Source organism: Lepisosteus platostomus, chromosome 14, assembly GCF_059453375.1.
Source record: "Lepisosteus platostomus isolate fLepPlt1 chromosome 14, fLepPlt1.hap1, whole genome shotgun sequence".
Lineage (NCBI taxonomy): Eukaryota > Metazoa > Chordata > Actinopteri > Semionotiformes > Lepisosteidae > Lepisosteus > Lepisosteus platostomus.
Genome location: NC_142624.1, coordinates 7,500,981 through 7,515,600, shown reverse-complemented (window position 1 = coordinate 7,515,600; position 14,620 = coordinate 7,500,981). Strand labels below are relative to the sequence as shown.

At 40.8% G+C, this 14,620-nt stretch overlaps 1 protein-coding gene and 1 long non-coding RNA gene across 3 annotated transcripts in view; one reads left to right on the top strand and one right to left on the bottom strand.

Moving 5' to 3' along the window:
• LOC148648829 (uncharacterized) overlaps nucleotides 1-10,650 on the top strand; it is a 54,395-nt gene extending 43,745 nt beyond the window's left edge. Inside the window, exons 3-6 of one of the 2 annotated variants that reach the window (XR_015926474.1) lie at nucleotides 1,478-1,540; nucleotides 7,283-7,329; nucleotides 9,053-9,103; nucleotides 10,284-10,650. This is a non-coding gene — a long non-coding RNA (uncharacterized LOC148648829). The remainder of the gene's footprint in view (nucleotides 1-1,477; nucleotides 1,541-7,282; nucleotides 7,330-9,052; nucleotides 9,104-10,283) is intronic. The other variant, XR_015926475.1, reaches the window with a different exon arrangement.
• The window catches only part of nhej1 (nonhomologous end-joining factor 1), a 116,508-nt gene that overhangs the window by 17,761 nt on the left and 84,127 nt on the right, over nucleotides 1-14,620 (bottom strand). The gene's annotated exons all lie outside the window — the stretch shown is intronic.

Here is a 14,620-nt window from a genome sequence, read left to right as displayed (position 1 = left end):
TCAATGGGCTCGAAGTGCCCTGCCGAGGAACAGGGTCTGCCGGCCGAGCCAGGGCTGATGGGAGCCCTCAGGGCCTGGAGGACCAGGGCCTGGCAGGGGGAACAGCATATCGTCTCCTGCAGATAAGAAGCAAGGGTTCTAGAGAGCCTAGAGGAGGCCTGTGAGAATGAGCGTGTGAGGGCCCAAAATCAGATGCTGCAAGTGGATATCATGATGCTGCCATCACTCTTCACAGTAGGGAGGATGTCCTTTGTGTGATGTGCTGTGATGAGTTTTGCGCCAATATAAAACCCTTTGCCACGTTTACAGTAGCACAATGCTTTGTTGCTGTTTTTTTTCCAGTAACAGCTTCTTACCTGACCTCCAGCCACGCAGGCCAGATCTGTGGGATTGTAGATATTGTTGTCACGTGCATGCTTTGCGCAGTCTTGCCCACAAAAGCCTGCAGTTTTTCCAGAGGTGCCATTAGCCTCTTGGCAGCTTCTCTGATCAGTGTCATCCAATTTGGAGGGATGGAGTGATCTAGGCAGGGTCACTACCCAGCAGTAACTACAGGAACTGTCGGATTTATCCTGAAATCGTGTCAGTCAGTACGATTTGACACAGGTGAAGGCCAATTAACCTGGATTTGTATTTTGAAGGCATCTGAGCTAATTTAAGATCGCTATTCCAAGGAGGGTGGACACTTACTCAACCAACCTATTTCAATATTTATTTGAATTGGCTCTATAAGCATGGCTGGAATAGTTTTTCCACTTGGAAGTTTTGCAGTAGGATATTTAGATAAATGACAAAAATAATATAATTTAATTCCAGGCTATATGACAATACAAGGTGAACTGCAGAAATATGGTATAGACTTTCTACAAATGCTGCATGTGATTTCACACATTAAACTATGCAGTATGCTTCAAGGCATTTACATTGCATCTTATAAGTTCTCATCAATGAGTGAAAGTGCATATGTTTGAGAGAAGGCAGTCTGAGGGATTTTGAGATTGCTTTCTGCACACTCAGGTTACAGGCCATTGAGCTAATGCCAAGAGAAGTTAGGTGATTGTGTGGGAGTTAAGATGGATATCTGAAACTGGTCCTGTGGAGAATTGGGCTGTATCCACTGGATTATGCCCAGCACAGCTGGAAACACAGAGACGGGGAGCTGAGCAGGTATTAGGGAGCAGAGACCTCATTCCCACTCACCAAACTGTACTAATCTAAACATACCAACATCATACCATACATTATATCCATACAGACACAGAGACGTTTATATTATACTAATGTGGACTAACCAATTGCTGTTCAAACCAGCTTAATGCTAACTTATTTTCTGAAACTTTCTGAAAACGTCTTGAACCCGTTTTTACTTGAGCTCAGTATTCCCACGTGCCTGTTGCGCACACAATGCTGATCTAGAAGAGGCTACTCATGAATATGTCTCAGGTGTATATGCTGACACATCATTTCCACCTTTTAGGCAGACAGGAGGAAATTACATGGAAGTTGAAACCAACAACAGGAGGAAGGACTTTATGCAAAGGTTTGTGGGGAGTATGGAACAAGGTGCAGTACATAGCCAGGATACTGACATCAACATCTTAGATTCTTTCAAGAAACTGTGAAAGATATCTGGATGAGACCCTAGGAACAATTAACTACTAAGTACTAAATGACTTAGACTTGCCAAATAGGAATGCAATCCGAAATATATTCCATATACACGGTATGTTAGACATGGATGCTAGACATAGGAGCACAACTCAGTCAATGGCCACATGTATGCAGGGATCTACCACAAATCTTGTACAAAGTGGGAGACCTAGAGTTGCAACAGTGTGAAAAAGGACCAATAATCTATCAATATAAATGGTTTTGAAATGTCAAAAATGTTTAAATCGCTGTAAACGCAAAATCAAGGACCTCAACACCTCAAATACACATACTCAGCTAAATGATTTTTCCCCCCCTGTAATAAGAAGCAGTAAAGCAATAAAATCTCATTTGTTTTAAGCCACGGCTGGTTTAAAACTAGTGGGATGACTTTTGGGAATCCCCGTGCAACATATGTGGAAAGCCTGCGATAAGAGCACTGTTGACAAGTAATAAAGAGAGGAGAAAAGGCACCTTCCACTTGTTCCATATGCCTGCATCTGTCCCGTTTGTCCTGAGGCCCAATCCTCTGTGGGACACCACAGTCACCCTCACTGCGGCCAGCTGCATTTTGCAGTTCAGAGAGCCCACGGCTTTGCCACACTTCTAATTACAGGGCCCTGCTTCTGACTTTGCCCCAAGCCAGAGCCGGGGACAGGCAATTGGAAAGTCTGCGCAAGTGTACACGGCTGCAGGGCCAGCCCACGGCGGCCGCGACATCACGCGAGGAGCCGGGGGCACGGCTCCGCTTCCCCGGGCTGCCTGTACGGAAATAACGGCGGTCGGGAGCGAAGGGCAGGGAGCTGGCTCGTGGTTTACAAAATCCCAGCACGAACGATCCAGTCGCAGCTCCAGCTTGGGGGAGGGCTGCGCGGAACGAAACCGGGTCCAAAGCAAAAAAGAGCGTTCTAAAAAAAGGGTTTATTTACAAAGAGACTTCCTCATTTTTTTCCCTCCAATTTTCCCTCAAATTTTGTTCACTCTCCAAGTGATGGTAAAACACCCAAACTACTGAGTGGTATAGGGTAGCCACACACTAGAGTAATTATATTTATAATTAATTTTATTTGTCCAACTTACATCTGGGATAATGAGTCCATAAAGGAACTCTTACACACAGATGAATGACAGTGGGCCATGTCACAGGCCTAATACTAGACGTTACACTGTTACACTGCACCGATACAGAGTCAAATTCCGATTCGGCCACCACCTCTGTCAAAGCAGTACAGCGGAACTGACTGAGGAATTAATATGTGCGATCTCATATCACAGAGAGAACAATAGAACAACAAAATGTCTAAACAACGCCATAAGACAATCATTGTGCCCCAGAAACTCAAAGCCAATTTGGATAGCTCGTGTACACAATCCATATAAAAGTCAAGTGTTGTCAAATGGCTGATGCTTTAAAAGACGTATGTGTATAGGACTACCATCCAACACTCACTCAAGACAGGGGTAACACCTCCTGGTGGAAAAAGGCTAATGTACTACACATCCGCAAAATATGACAAAGCCACTTCCCCATTCATCCACTTTCTGACCACTTTATCCAGCTCAATGGTTTCCTTCCGCAAGATTGAGAGGACACGGGGGAGCCAGAGTTTATCCCGGGAAGCAATGGACACGAGGCAGGATACACCCTGGACAGGAATCCAGTCCATCACAGGCAAACTCAGACACAAACACACACATACGGACAGGTTTAAACAGAAGTCAAGTGACTTACCAGTATGTCTTTGGACTGTGGGAGGAAACCCATGCCAACACGAGGAGAACATGCAAACTCCCCCCAGACAGCATCCCAGGATTTGAACCCAGTGTCCCAGCGCCGCAAGGTTAGTGATGAAACGAAGTACTTTAATTATTCAATTACTCTTATTTCTATTGTATGTAGCTGCCGCTATGGAAAAGATCATTAGAACAAAACTAAAACAATATGATTCTAGAGTATAATGAGCTTGGATTTAGTAAAGGTAGATCTTGCTTAACTAACTTGTTGGCGTTTCCTGAAGAAAGCCACATCAGTAATATATATAAAAGCATGATTTATCATTATTTTCAGAATTTAATATTTAATGAAATGCATGTTTTTGGATTAGGAACTAGTTATTGGATAGAAAACAAAATACAGATTGAGGGTGAATGTCCAAATTGGGATGATTCTATTAGCACAAATACTACCACTGCTCTTCCTAACGTATATCAATTATATAATTTCTTGTATGGCTAGTAATCAGGTCTTCATAACAGAGGGATTAACACACAGCAGAAAATGCTAAGAACATTTGGAAAGATTTAGGTAGAATTCAAAACTTGGCAAACAACTAGCTGATGAAATTGAATATAGAGAAGTTCAAAGTATTTTCTGTGGGAAGCAAAAACTGACTTTATTCAATGGGAAACTGGACATCAGAAAGTTCACTATGAAAAAGATGTAGTGCTGACACATCATTTCCATCTTCTAGACGATGTGGGAAAGCTCTACGAATGAAAATGATGTACAGATACTGTATATAGTTAAATATGTGGAATGTAAATCAAAGTATGTTAAATTTGTACAACTCACTTGTAATGATTTATTATACTGCATATGCAATTTTGTTTTTTATTGAAAGATAGTGCTGCTCTTGAACCTGTTCAAAGAAAAGTGACCAGGAACGTTCCTGTCCTCAAAATATTGCCCTACCCCAGAACGCTAAAGTAACTCCATCTTTCATAGTCTCAACCAGAGAGGATTCAAATATTCACTAGTCTTAAAGCCACTGGCAGTTCATCTGAAGGCAAACTAATGCACACCGAGGGAAAGTGGATTTAAAACAAAAAGGGTTGTGAAAAACACTACCTCGGCCATACTATGAAGGACGATGCTATCACATCAAGAAACAACAGGAGGAGATCCTTGGTTCAATTAGATACTAAAAACCACACAAGCTACATACATGGCTCAAATGGCTCCAAATAACAGATATTGTCACCATGCTTTTGTATATTGCCACCCTTCTTTTATTTTATCCTGAAGCACTTATAGCCCAGATGTTTTTTGCCTCCTTTCATTTGTAATCTTTCTTCTTGAAGAAGCAGAAGTATTAACCCCACTGTTAATGGGGTGGGGGGCTTCTACAATCTGGGCTTCCTCTCTGCTTCTCCTTTAACTCAGAGGATGAAGAAATGCCTGGCTTCTCCACCTGTTATGCTGTGTCCTTGCAGGTTGCTAGATGTTCCCAGGTGGTTTCAATGGTGGATGAAATGGGTCATCTTTACACTTACTGTATAAGCACTTTATAAATGGAAGCAATCATTATCACTTTATTATTATTTCTTTCTGTTCTAATAGCATGGCTTTTAGAAGTCATGTGGAGCAGAACATATCTGGGGCGCAGGGCCTAAGAAAGAAGATGCTATCACCTTCCTGGAAACTGGACAGCACTGAATTCTCCCCTAGCAGGAAGTCCAGGTTGTTGGTACAGCAGAATTCTCCACTGTCTTGGGCCTGGCCTTGGGAATGCCAGGGAGCAGTCACGTTTGAATCCTAGAAGGAGCAGAAGTGCGCTCCTCAAATTAAATCTGTTCAATAATTGCAACAACATTTTGCAGCACTCCTAACTGTAATGAGTACTAAATATTGCATACAGACATGCATCTTCAACACAGCTACACTGGAACACTGTTAAGTGAACACCAGCTTTAGAAGCCTACATACTGACAGTGGCTCTAGTGGACAGATCTCATTATATCCATGACTTATCTTCCACTGATTGTATAGTCTTCCTCACTCTTCTTCATGTTATGCAGCTCACCTGATCATTTTGTTCTGTGACAGAGTATCATCAACATATTTGTCACAGATTGCATCTCCAGTAGTTTGTTCTATTTATGCTGACACTTTATGGCCACAGCGACAGCTTTTCAGAATCACCATTCTTTCAGACAAACTAAGGCTGATCATGAAATGTGGTGCCCATATTAAACTGTTGTATTAAAATATCACAGATCCCTTTGTATGTTGACTATTGCGGGTGGCATTACTATTATTACTGTACATATTATTCTAGCAATTATGACCATATGAATGGCTGTGGTAATCATGTTTACGTTTTGATCTTTGGTAAGCATGCTTTACATGAGCAGACAATGAGATTCTTAAAGAAGTATCAAACACCAGACTAAATATTCCATGTCTGCATATAAACAAACTAAAAACAGACAGGAACTTGCTAGGTCATTTCTTCAAATCCACAGGGATTGTTATTTTTCTACCTCACAGCCTTATCTTGTATCTCTTTTAAAAGGCTTGTCTCTATGTCAAGCTTTCTGATGTGATCTCAGATCTCCACTGGATTTGACATTTTCTCTCCATTTTATTGCTGAACCACTGGAATTGTTCCCAATGCCTCCTTCCAGACAGTCAGAAAAAAAAACTACCCCTTGAATCATATTTTAGTCATACAACTACTCTGGTGACTCATCACATCCGAGTACAACGCAATATTTGAAAAGGCTGTTTTTACTGTACATTTCATTGTTTAACAATTACTCATTTTAAATGTTCTTTTAGGTATTAAATATTATAAAGAAAAGAATACCCTTTAGGTATCATATATTATAAAAAATGAGATCTGCACGGACATTTTAATGAGCTGAACCATGGGAATGAGGACTGTCAAAGAACAGTGAAGAAAGCTTCTAGCTCTATACCGGCTGAGGAGGAAAAGTGATTCCCCCCCGCATGTCTGTGGTAAACTGATAAAGTGCTACTCCATTTGTAGGTGACATTATTTTCCTCTCAGTCTCCTACAGCCAGGCCTCTCGAACGGGTATTAAAACATTACATGGCTATCACTGTAAAGGGATTACAGTGGCCAGGCCCCTGTTTTTCGGCCTGCTCGTGCTAGGTTTCAGCAGGCAGGCTGACTCCCAGCTGACCTCCTTCTGGCTGGTAAAGATGCTGTCTGGCAGGGGTCAGCGACAGGGGAAAGTGCAGCCTTGCTCAACCTCCGAGCGGCCTGATGTCTCCGAGCTGGATTTCCATCGCCACCTGCTGCAAATAAAACACTGTCTTCGCACCGACGTCTCTTTCCTGGACCTCGGGCTCCTGGGTTTAACTAAAAAAATAATACTTTGAAAATCTCCATTTCATTCTCAGTAAACCCACGGAAAAGTCCAGTCAATCCACTCATTTTTTTGGTAGAAAAAAACGTTCACTACTTCAGAATTTTGCGCTCATGCCAATCAAGAGACAATACCGATGCACGTTGAAGGAGTGTTCCACTGACAACTGCAGCCCAGTACAGTTTGTTTGCACTGTCCGTCATGAAAAGGGATTACAGTGGCAAGGCCCATGTGTTTCTGACTGGGTGGAATGTGGGTATACAGTATATTTTACAGTACTCTGCAGGTCTGTTGCCAAGATGGTGCAGTTCTTTGGCTCATGCCTAACCTGGCACATTTTGACTTTTGTATCAACCGAGAGTCTGATATTGTATTGCACATCTCACTTCTTGTTGTATAAACATTTTTACTGGAATTGACTGATTACAGTATATGTTATGTTACTGCCAATATACCAGGAGGCAGATTTAATGGACACTTTAAATAATTGAAGTGTTTTCTTTCCCTTTATTATCAGGTGGAAAAACAAACCCAACAGAGAAGAAATAAAGCAGATCTATAAAGGTAATTTTCTTTCTGTTTTCTAATTTCCCAATGTTTACTGGTTGATTCCCAATTGAGAGTGCTAATTTGTAATGTCATCCCACAAGAGGAAACCTGAGAATATCTTTGGATCTTGATCTGACCTGGGAAAATTACTTCTTTCACTGATTCGGAATAAAACTCAATACAGTATGAAACACTTTGGAACATGCAATGATAAGAGGGAGGAATGCAGGTAAATGCATGCAGATGTGCAATAGATATTTAAATACATACTTAAATGAGGTCTTTACATGACATACCATACCAAGAATATGGTGTGGTGGTGTTTTCGATGACACTAATGTGACAAAAATTCAACATAAAACTGAGATAAAAAGATCTGAAGTCTCTGTGTATAAACACACATGACTGAAAACATTCCACTGGTTTTATCCTGGCTGATTTGCTATAGAAAGAATGTTTTCTCTTCCCACCAATTAAGTATTTTGGGTTACAACACACTGTTTTTCACTTACCAACACAAAAAAAAAATAAATGGAAGTGGTCAACCAATTATTTGAGGCATCTAATTGCGATAAAGTATATGAAAACAGAAATCACAAGATGAGTGTATTCACAGTTAAAACAAAATAAACACAACTGGTCAAAATGAAGCTGTTGTGACACATCGGGTGTTGGCCTGTCAAAAAAGGATTTTTAAAATAGCTCCTCTCTATCAATACTGCTAGGTATCTAAGCTGCTTACTGCCTTCTTAAGCAACTTTTCTCAAAACTCCCATCACTGAGACTCTTCTTAAAACACTTCCAAAACTCCCAGCTGAGCTCACAAGTTCCTTCTGTCCCTGGGTCAGTGGCTTCCTTCTCCCTTCCCTCTGGTGATGTCGCACAAGAGGCGATTTGCTTTCCGTCTTCCAGACAACAGTCATATCTAACCAGCATATCTAACTTTTTAAACTGTCACATGACATGCTGTCATCCAGTCGCAGGTCAGGTGACTGATGGCAGCGGCTCATTCCCCACAGCTTCCTGGGGGAACGTGGTTCGGACGTCCAACTATGGAGATTGATCCCCATCCACTTTTGAGCATCCTTGTGATAGGAAGGGCGACTGAGTCCTGCTCTTTTATGAAGATACGGTGTTGATTTCTCTTTCTGGCCTGTTAAGGGATTGCATAGTTTTTCAGGTTACAAGGCCAACATAGCTGGGTTTCTGGGTCTGTAGAACACGGTCTCTGAGGCACGCAGACTTATACATGCAGTACACGTATCTACACACATATAAGGAACAAGTACAAGTATATTCCATGGTGGAAAAGAGAAGAAAAGAAACACAATGTTTTGGCTTGTGTTGAGTTGTCCTCTCTGTTTTACTTTACATTTTAGGAGGATTTTTGTATATCAGTCCATTTTAAGAGATAAGTAATATTTATTCCGTGCTGGAAAAAAAAAGAAAAGAAACAACGTTTCAGCTGTGGAGCCTTCTTCATGTGATGAAGAAGGTGGTTCATGTCTGAAGAAGGCTTCACAGCCGAAACATTGTGTTTTCTCTCTTCTCTTTTCAGCATGGAATAAACCTATTACTTGTTCCTTTGCAGACTATGCATGCTGACTCGGCTACCCACTTGATATACTGTATATGTATATGCTGCATACTGCTTTGTGTATTTAAGCTGTGTTATTTCCTTGTTGATGAATATTTGTCTTGTCCACATTTGACTTTAATTTTTCTACTCTTTCTACAGGAGCTGTGCTAGAGAATATTGGTATTAGATAACATTCATTGTACACAAAAGGTATTACTCTATTATTCATTATTTCTGCTACAAAACCAATGGCTGTTGGTCAACCCTTCAGAAAATTCAACACTGCTTCATGGCCTATTCAAGTAGCCACAATGCCAGTGTACAGTTTTTATACTGTATCTAGTGAACACTATGGTTTCTGGGAAGGAAATGTCACATGAAAAACACAAAAATCAAAGATACTCATACCCCTAAGACTAGGGTTTGTCAAACAAATAGGCCGCATTAGCACATAATTTTAACAAGCCATTTGAAACCATTTGATGATAAAGTGCTGATCGGATTTGTTTCTACGAACCTGAAGAGCTTTCTTAACCCTGAAGACCGCACATTCTGACCCACTACCCCTAATTCTTCCATGTGGCAGGTGCTAAATTACGTTGCCTCCGTAACCAGACATCCAACATTGCATGACATAATGTAATGAGCTTCTCGGATTTCTTCCAGGCTTGTCTTTCACTCACAAGGCTTTCCTCTGTCTCGGGGAGCCTGTCTCACACACACAGGGTAATCACTCTGGATTTGTCGGTCTCCCAGATTCTGCCCTAACAGGAGTAATCTTCCATTACGTGCAGCTTATGCTTTTGTGGTTCAGACTCCTAACCTCTTGTTACTGCTAATTCGTTTTATGCCCCTTGTGTCTCAGCTTAGAGAGCTCTTCCTCTATCGCTCAAATTATACTGGAGTTTTGGGTTAAAGAAAGGCATTCACGTCACACTCTTTCCTGCTTCTCTTGCTATGGAAGTCTTTCTCCAGGTGAACCTAGTCGTAGCACACGGGAAACCTCTGTCGGTGTCTGGTCCTTACTCCATCTCTATCCTCTGAAGACAGAAAGGATGGGTCCCTCTCTCTGGTAGTGCCAATTCATAATCTGGTAGCTCCTCCCTGTCGGGCAGTGAACACTCCCTACCTGCACAATTAGGCGGAACTACCCTGACGTAGGCTTGGAACTGCCTCCAGGAGAGCTGCCCTTTCTTCTGACCAGCTCGCTTGTAGAGCTCCAGACTGATCTCACACAGCAGATTCCATGTGAGCATTGTCCAATTAGGTCCAATTCCCAAGTGCCTCTTTCTGCTGTGTTGCTGCCATGTGATCCTATCAACACCACTGGTGTCTCTACTGAGCCAAATTAAGTTCTGGTTTTCTATGTATGGTTTATTTATATATACAGTATCTCACAAGCAACAAGCACAAAGAACTGAAGGATACATCCTGGACAAGATGCCACATTCACACCAGAGCTGATCCCAGAAGCGGATTGACCTACCAGCATGTTAAAAGAAAGCAAGGGATATGCCTGCACGTCTCTGCACTGTGGGAGGAAACTAGAGCTCCTGGAGGAAACCTCGGCCAACACAGAGATAACCTACAAACTCCACGCAGATAACACTCTAGGAGTTGAACCCAGCATTGCAAGGCAGTAATGTTAACCACTGCACCACCATGCTGCCCCAGTGTAATAGTAATTATGTGACAATTGCCAATAGACAATACGTGTATTTTATTTTCTCCTCATTTAAATAAAGTAAAGAGACTGAGATTCCTCTCCTTCTTACAATTACAGCAACTGTGTATGGTGTTAGGGGCAATGAGAACTGGAAACTGCTATTTGCACAATCGTCACTCCATTTTTGCAAATTGTTCGTGATAGTTCCATTTTACATATGGAAATGAAGATGATACCTTACACTCTTGTTTTCCTTAGCCAGATTCTCCTCAGCATTTTATTTTAGAACTGTCATTTTCAAAATACTATTATATGTTCAACTTGTTGAGGCTGGTTGTGAATTTTCTGATCACCTGCCTGTACCACAATTCTCACATTTTTAAATTTAAGGAGGTGTAGCACGTAGCAAGGCACATTATTAACCATGGAATGAAATATTATTAAAGATTTCTAATAGCCTTTCTGTTGCCTTGACCAAGCAATAACCTAGGAGTGTGGGCCTCTCTGTGAAGCACTAAAAGTAAAAATGCAGCTTAAAAGCCTCTCTGACAAGCAATATATCCTAAGTGTGTAACACAGACCAGGACACTGGGAATTGAGTCCATTCTCAACATCACTAAAGATAAATGGTCCAGTTGAATGGCTTTCTGGCAAACATGAAGGCTAATCCTCTTTACTAGGACCACGGGTCAGAGGTCACAGTCAATCACCCCAAAGGATGGCCAACCAATGAGGAAGCTGAAGGGTGGAGAAAACCACCACGCCTTATGATGTCATGACCAATCACCACCTGTCACTTCCTGTTATAAAAGCCACAGCACAGCTCACTTTTTTCACACTATCTGCTCTCTCCATCATATATATTCCATAATAGGGCTCTACTTGGGATGAACTGAGTTCCTGCCACATATCTGAATTGCCTTCCGGTCAGAGGTCAGGTGATTGAGGTCAGTCAGAGGTCAGAGGTCAGAGACGTCAGCCGCTGGGCACAGACTGTTTTAAAACCCAAGTTCAGAACAGTGCTAACTTCCTGAGGAGGTGTCTTCAGCCACCAGCTATGTAACACCTTCTCTGGCACAGAGATGGCCACAGAGTCTTCCCTTGGAAGTTCAAAACGTTTCAAGAAATGCTTGGCCACCAATCTTGGTTTGAGCATAAAGCTGTGAGATTGCTATTATAATCTTGAGAGCTCGACTACATCCTACAACATTGTGGTAAGATTGATAAGAGATGTCATTGACTCTGAACAGTCTGGCTAAGTGCCATGGGGCTTGCTTGTAGTGAGGGGCGTTACAGAACACCATGTCTCTCCGTGCAGAACAACAGATGCTGATGAGAGACAAAAGTCAAAATAATAGGTGGTGCTCACTTACATAGCTATAATATAAAAAATACAAAACATAGGTTTAAAATAAAAAAATATTTTGTATTATTTCTCTCTATGAGACCCATGCTGAGTATCCCCAAAAATAGAACAAGTAATAGGTTTAGCACATGCTGAAAAGAGAAGAACGAAAACACAACATTTTGGCCGTGGAGCCTTCTTCAGGTGTGTCCCAAAATCCCCCAAAACAGTATGGCCACAGAGATGTCCAACTGTGATGAAAGAGAGGTGACCAGGTTCTCCTGTGGCTTATATAAACAGTTCAGTGAAACGTCACATTCATACATGGCTTCTGACTAAGAATCAGAAACATGGCTCTAGGTGAAGTGGGGGTTTTGCTCCTGGTTCTGTGGCGGACGTGCTGTGGAGATAACAGCTGACAAACTCCTCAGATACGTTTTCTCCTCCTGCCATATTTTTAGCTGATTGCTGGATTCGGTTTCCGCACTATCTTTGAAACACGTTAACACCATGTTAATCAGTAACCTCGGCATATCTTGCACCTTAGCTTTCATTAATAAACCATTGGCCAGCTATCCCCTTTCAGTGTCTATCCATTCTAATTAACCTCCTGTTTGTGGCACAACTGTCTGCAGACTGAGGCTTTCTCTGGCTTGTACTTGTATTTATACCTAGCAATCATGTACTTATCATGTGACTGTAATGGTCTGCTTGAACCTCAGGTTTAATTATGTGATGCACTGGTTTTTAAATTTAAAAACTTATGTGTGCATAGATGCCCATACATACAGTACAGACATGTATGGACATGATCTTTCAACACGTGTCTGATTTCATGTAAATTATTACCTGTTGCAATTCAGGGAAGATTTTAGTGGTAGTTAATTTATTCAAAATTTGCAGATCCAGAATTTCTAGTTTGAACAGTGCTACCAGTGGATATTAGCTACCTTTTGGCAAAATCACAACTTTTCCTAAATTCTGTCCCTGAAAACTCACTTTCTTAAGAAGTGTGCATAATACCCATTAACCTTTTGTTACCTTTATATGCATTATGCTAAATTACATGAAGTATAGAGGAATTACACGAAATTGCACATGTTTATATCCACAACCTGTTTCAGAAAGTGACTCTGGCCATGCAAGGAGAAGCATTACATTCCTCCTTAACTTTCTCTGAACCTGTAAACCCCATAATTTGGTCATCATACACTACTGACCACATCAAGGGCAACAGGACTATTCTCACAAGAAGGATACCTACCTAGTTTGAAACAGTGTTTGAAGAAGACCAGACAGTATTGCGCCCATGTTTCACCATGCAGACCATAACACAATATGGGTGAATAAAGTACTTGCTATAACCTATGAGGTGCAATTCTAAATTCTGAAGGTTGTGATCAAAACTATATTACCACTAGAGTAATACCTGCCAGTTTTGAGGTTAATTCTTGAACATGCGTAATTTGGGTAAGAAGCCATATGGCAAGTAGGTGATGAACAGTTTTATCATTCATAATGGACAGGTTCCAGTTATAAATAGTTTACACTGTATCATAATACACATCTTTTCTGTAACTGTAACCAGTCAGGATTATTGACTTGTTCCCTCTCACCAGTGCAGCCCAATTGATTAGCACTACTATTTGTGTGAAGAGAAATACCATCAAGAATAACACATTAATGATATACATTTACATTTAGGCATAAACACTTGCCATAGTGCCTAATTAGTTATGACATTAGTCTCTGCATAAAACATACATTCAGGGATTCAGCATTTAATTACATAAGGACATCAGCTTTCAGATGTTATCAGAGATAGCAGTGCATTTAGTAATAAAACACTTGAAAAATGTACTTTCTTTCCCAGTTGCAACAATTTTATACAAAAGGTTTGCGTCTAGCCTCTGTAGAACTTTGTAAGCCTTCAAAATCTGGGTTCATTTGTTTTCTCTTAATCTGCTTTTGTAGCCAGTTGGAATGTGTTTTAATCACACGTAACACCTTATTTTCCAGACACACAAGCCAACGTCCCAGAACTTTATCAGTCTATCAGGAATTTTGTATCCACTGATAAAAGGTGCAGTTTGCTCCCTGCCTCAAAAAGTCAGCTTTGAACAAACAGATGGTCATGGTGTCTTTTATACTTGTCTGGGTGACAGGAAGAGAAAGGAAAAACTTCTTTATCTTTTTTGTTGATTTAATTACCACAGTGTGTGATTAAGATATGAAAGGTACACATTCCATAAGTACATATCTACTGTACATAAATACTTTGAATTCTTTTCAATCCATTTTGTCTCTGACCTGTAAATTTATGGTTCACAATTTAAAAATTGAAATATGTGGAGGCATACTGTATCTGTTTCATTTAAAACATACAGCCTATCATTCCATGGTCAATCCCAGCCTCATCTGCTTCTTTAGAGCATTATCACAGTATAAATTTGATTGATCCAAGTCTATAATACAGCCTTTAAATTTTGCAATGCAGAAAGACAGCCTACCTTCAGTTGTGCTGTTGGTCAAACATTTCAATACCAATGTATTAAGATTGATTCCTCTGTAAATGCTATTATAATAAAGAATTTTAATTTAAAAAAAATATACAGACATGGACTTGACCAGACAAACCTTCCTAATTCTCTTCAAAAATAAAAATGAATGTGTTTAGCTCCTTGAGTATCCTAACCTCTATGATTATTCTCTAACT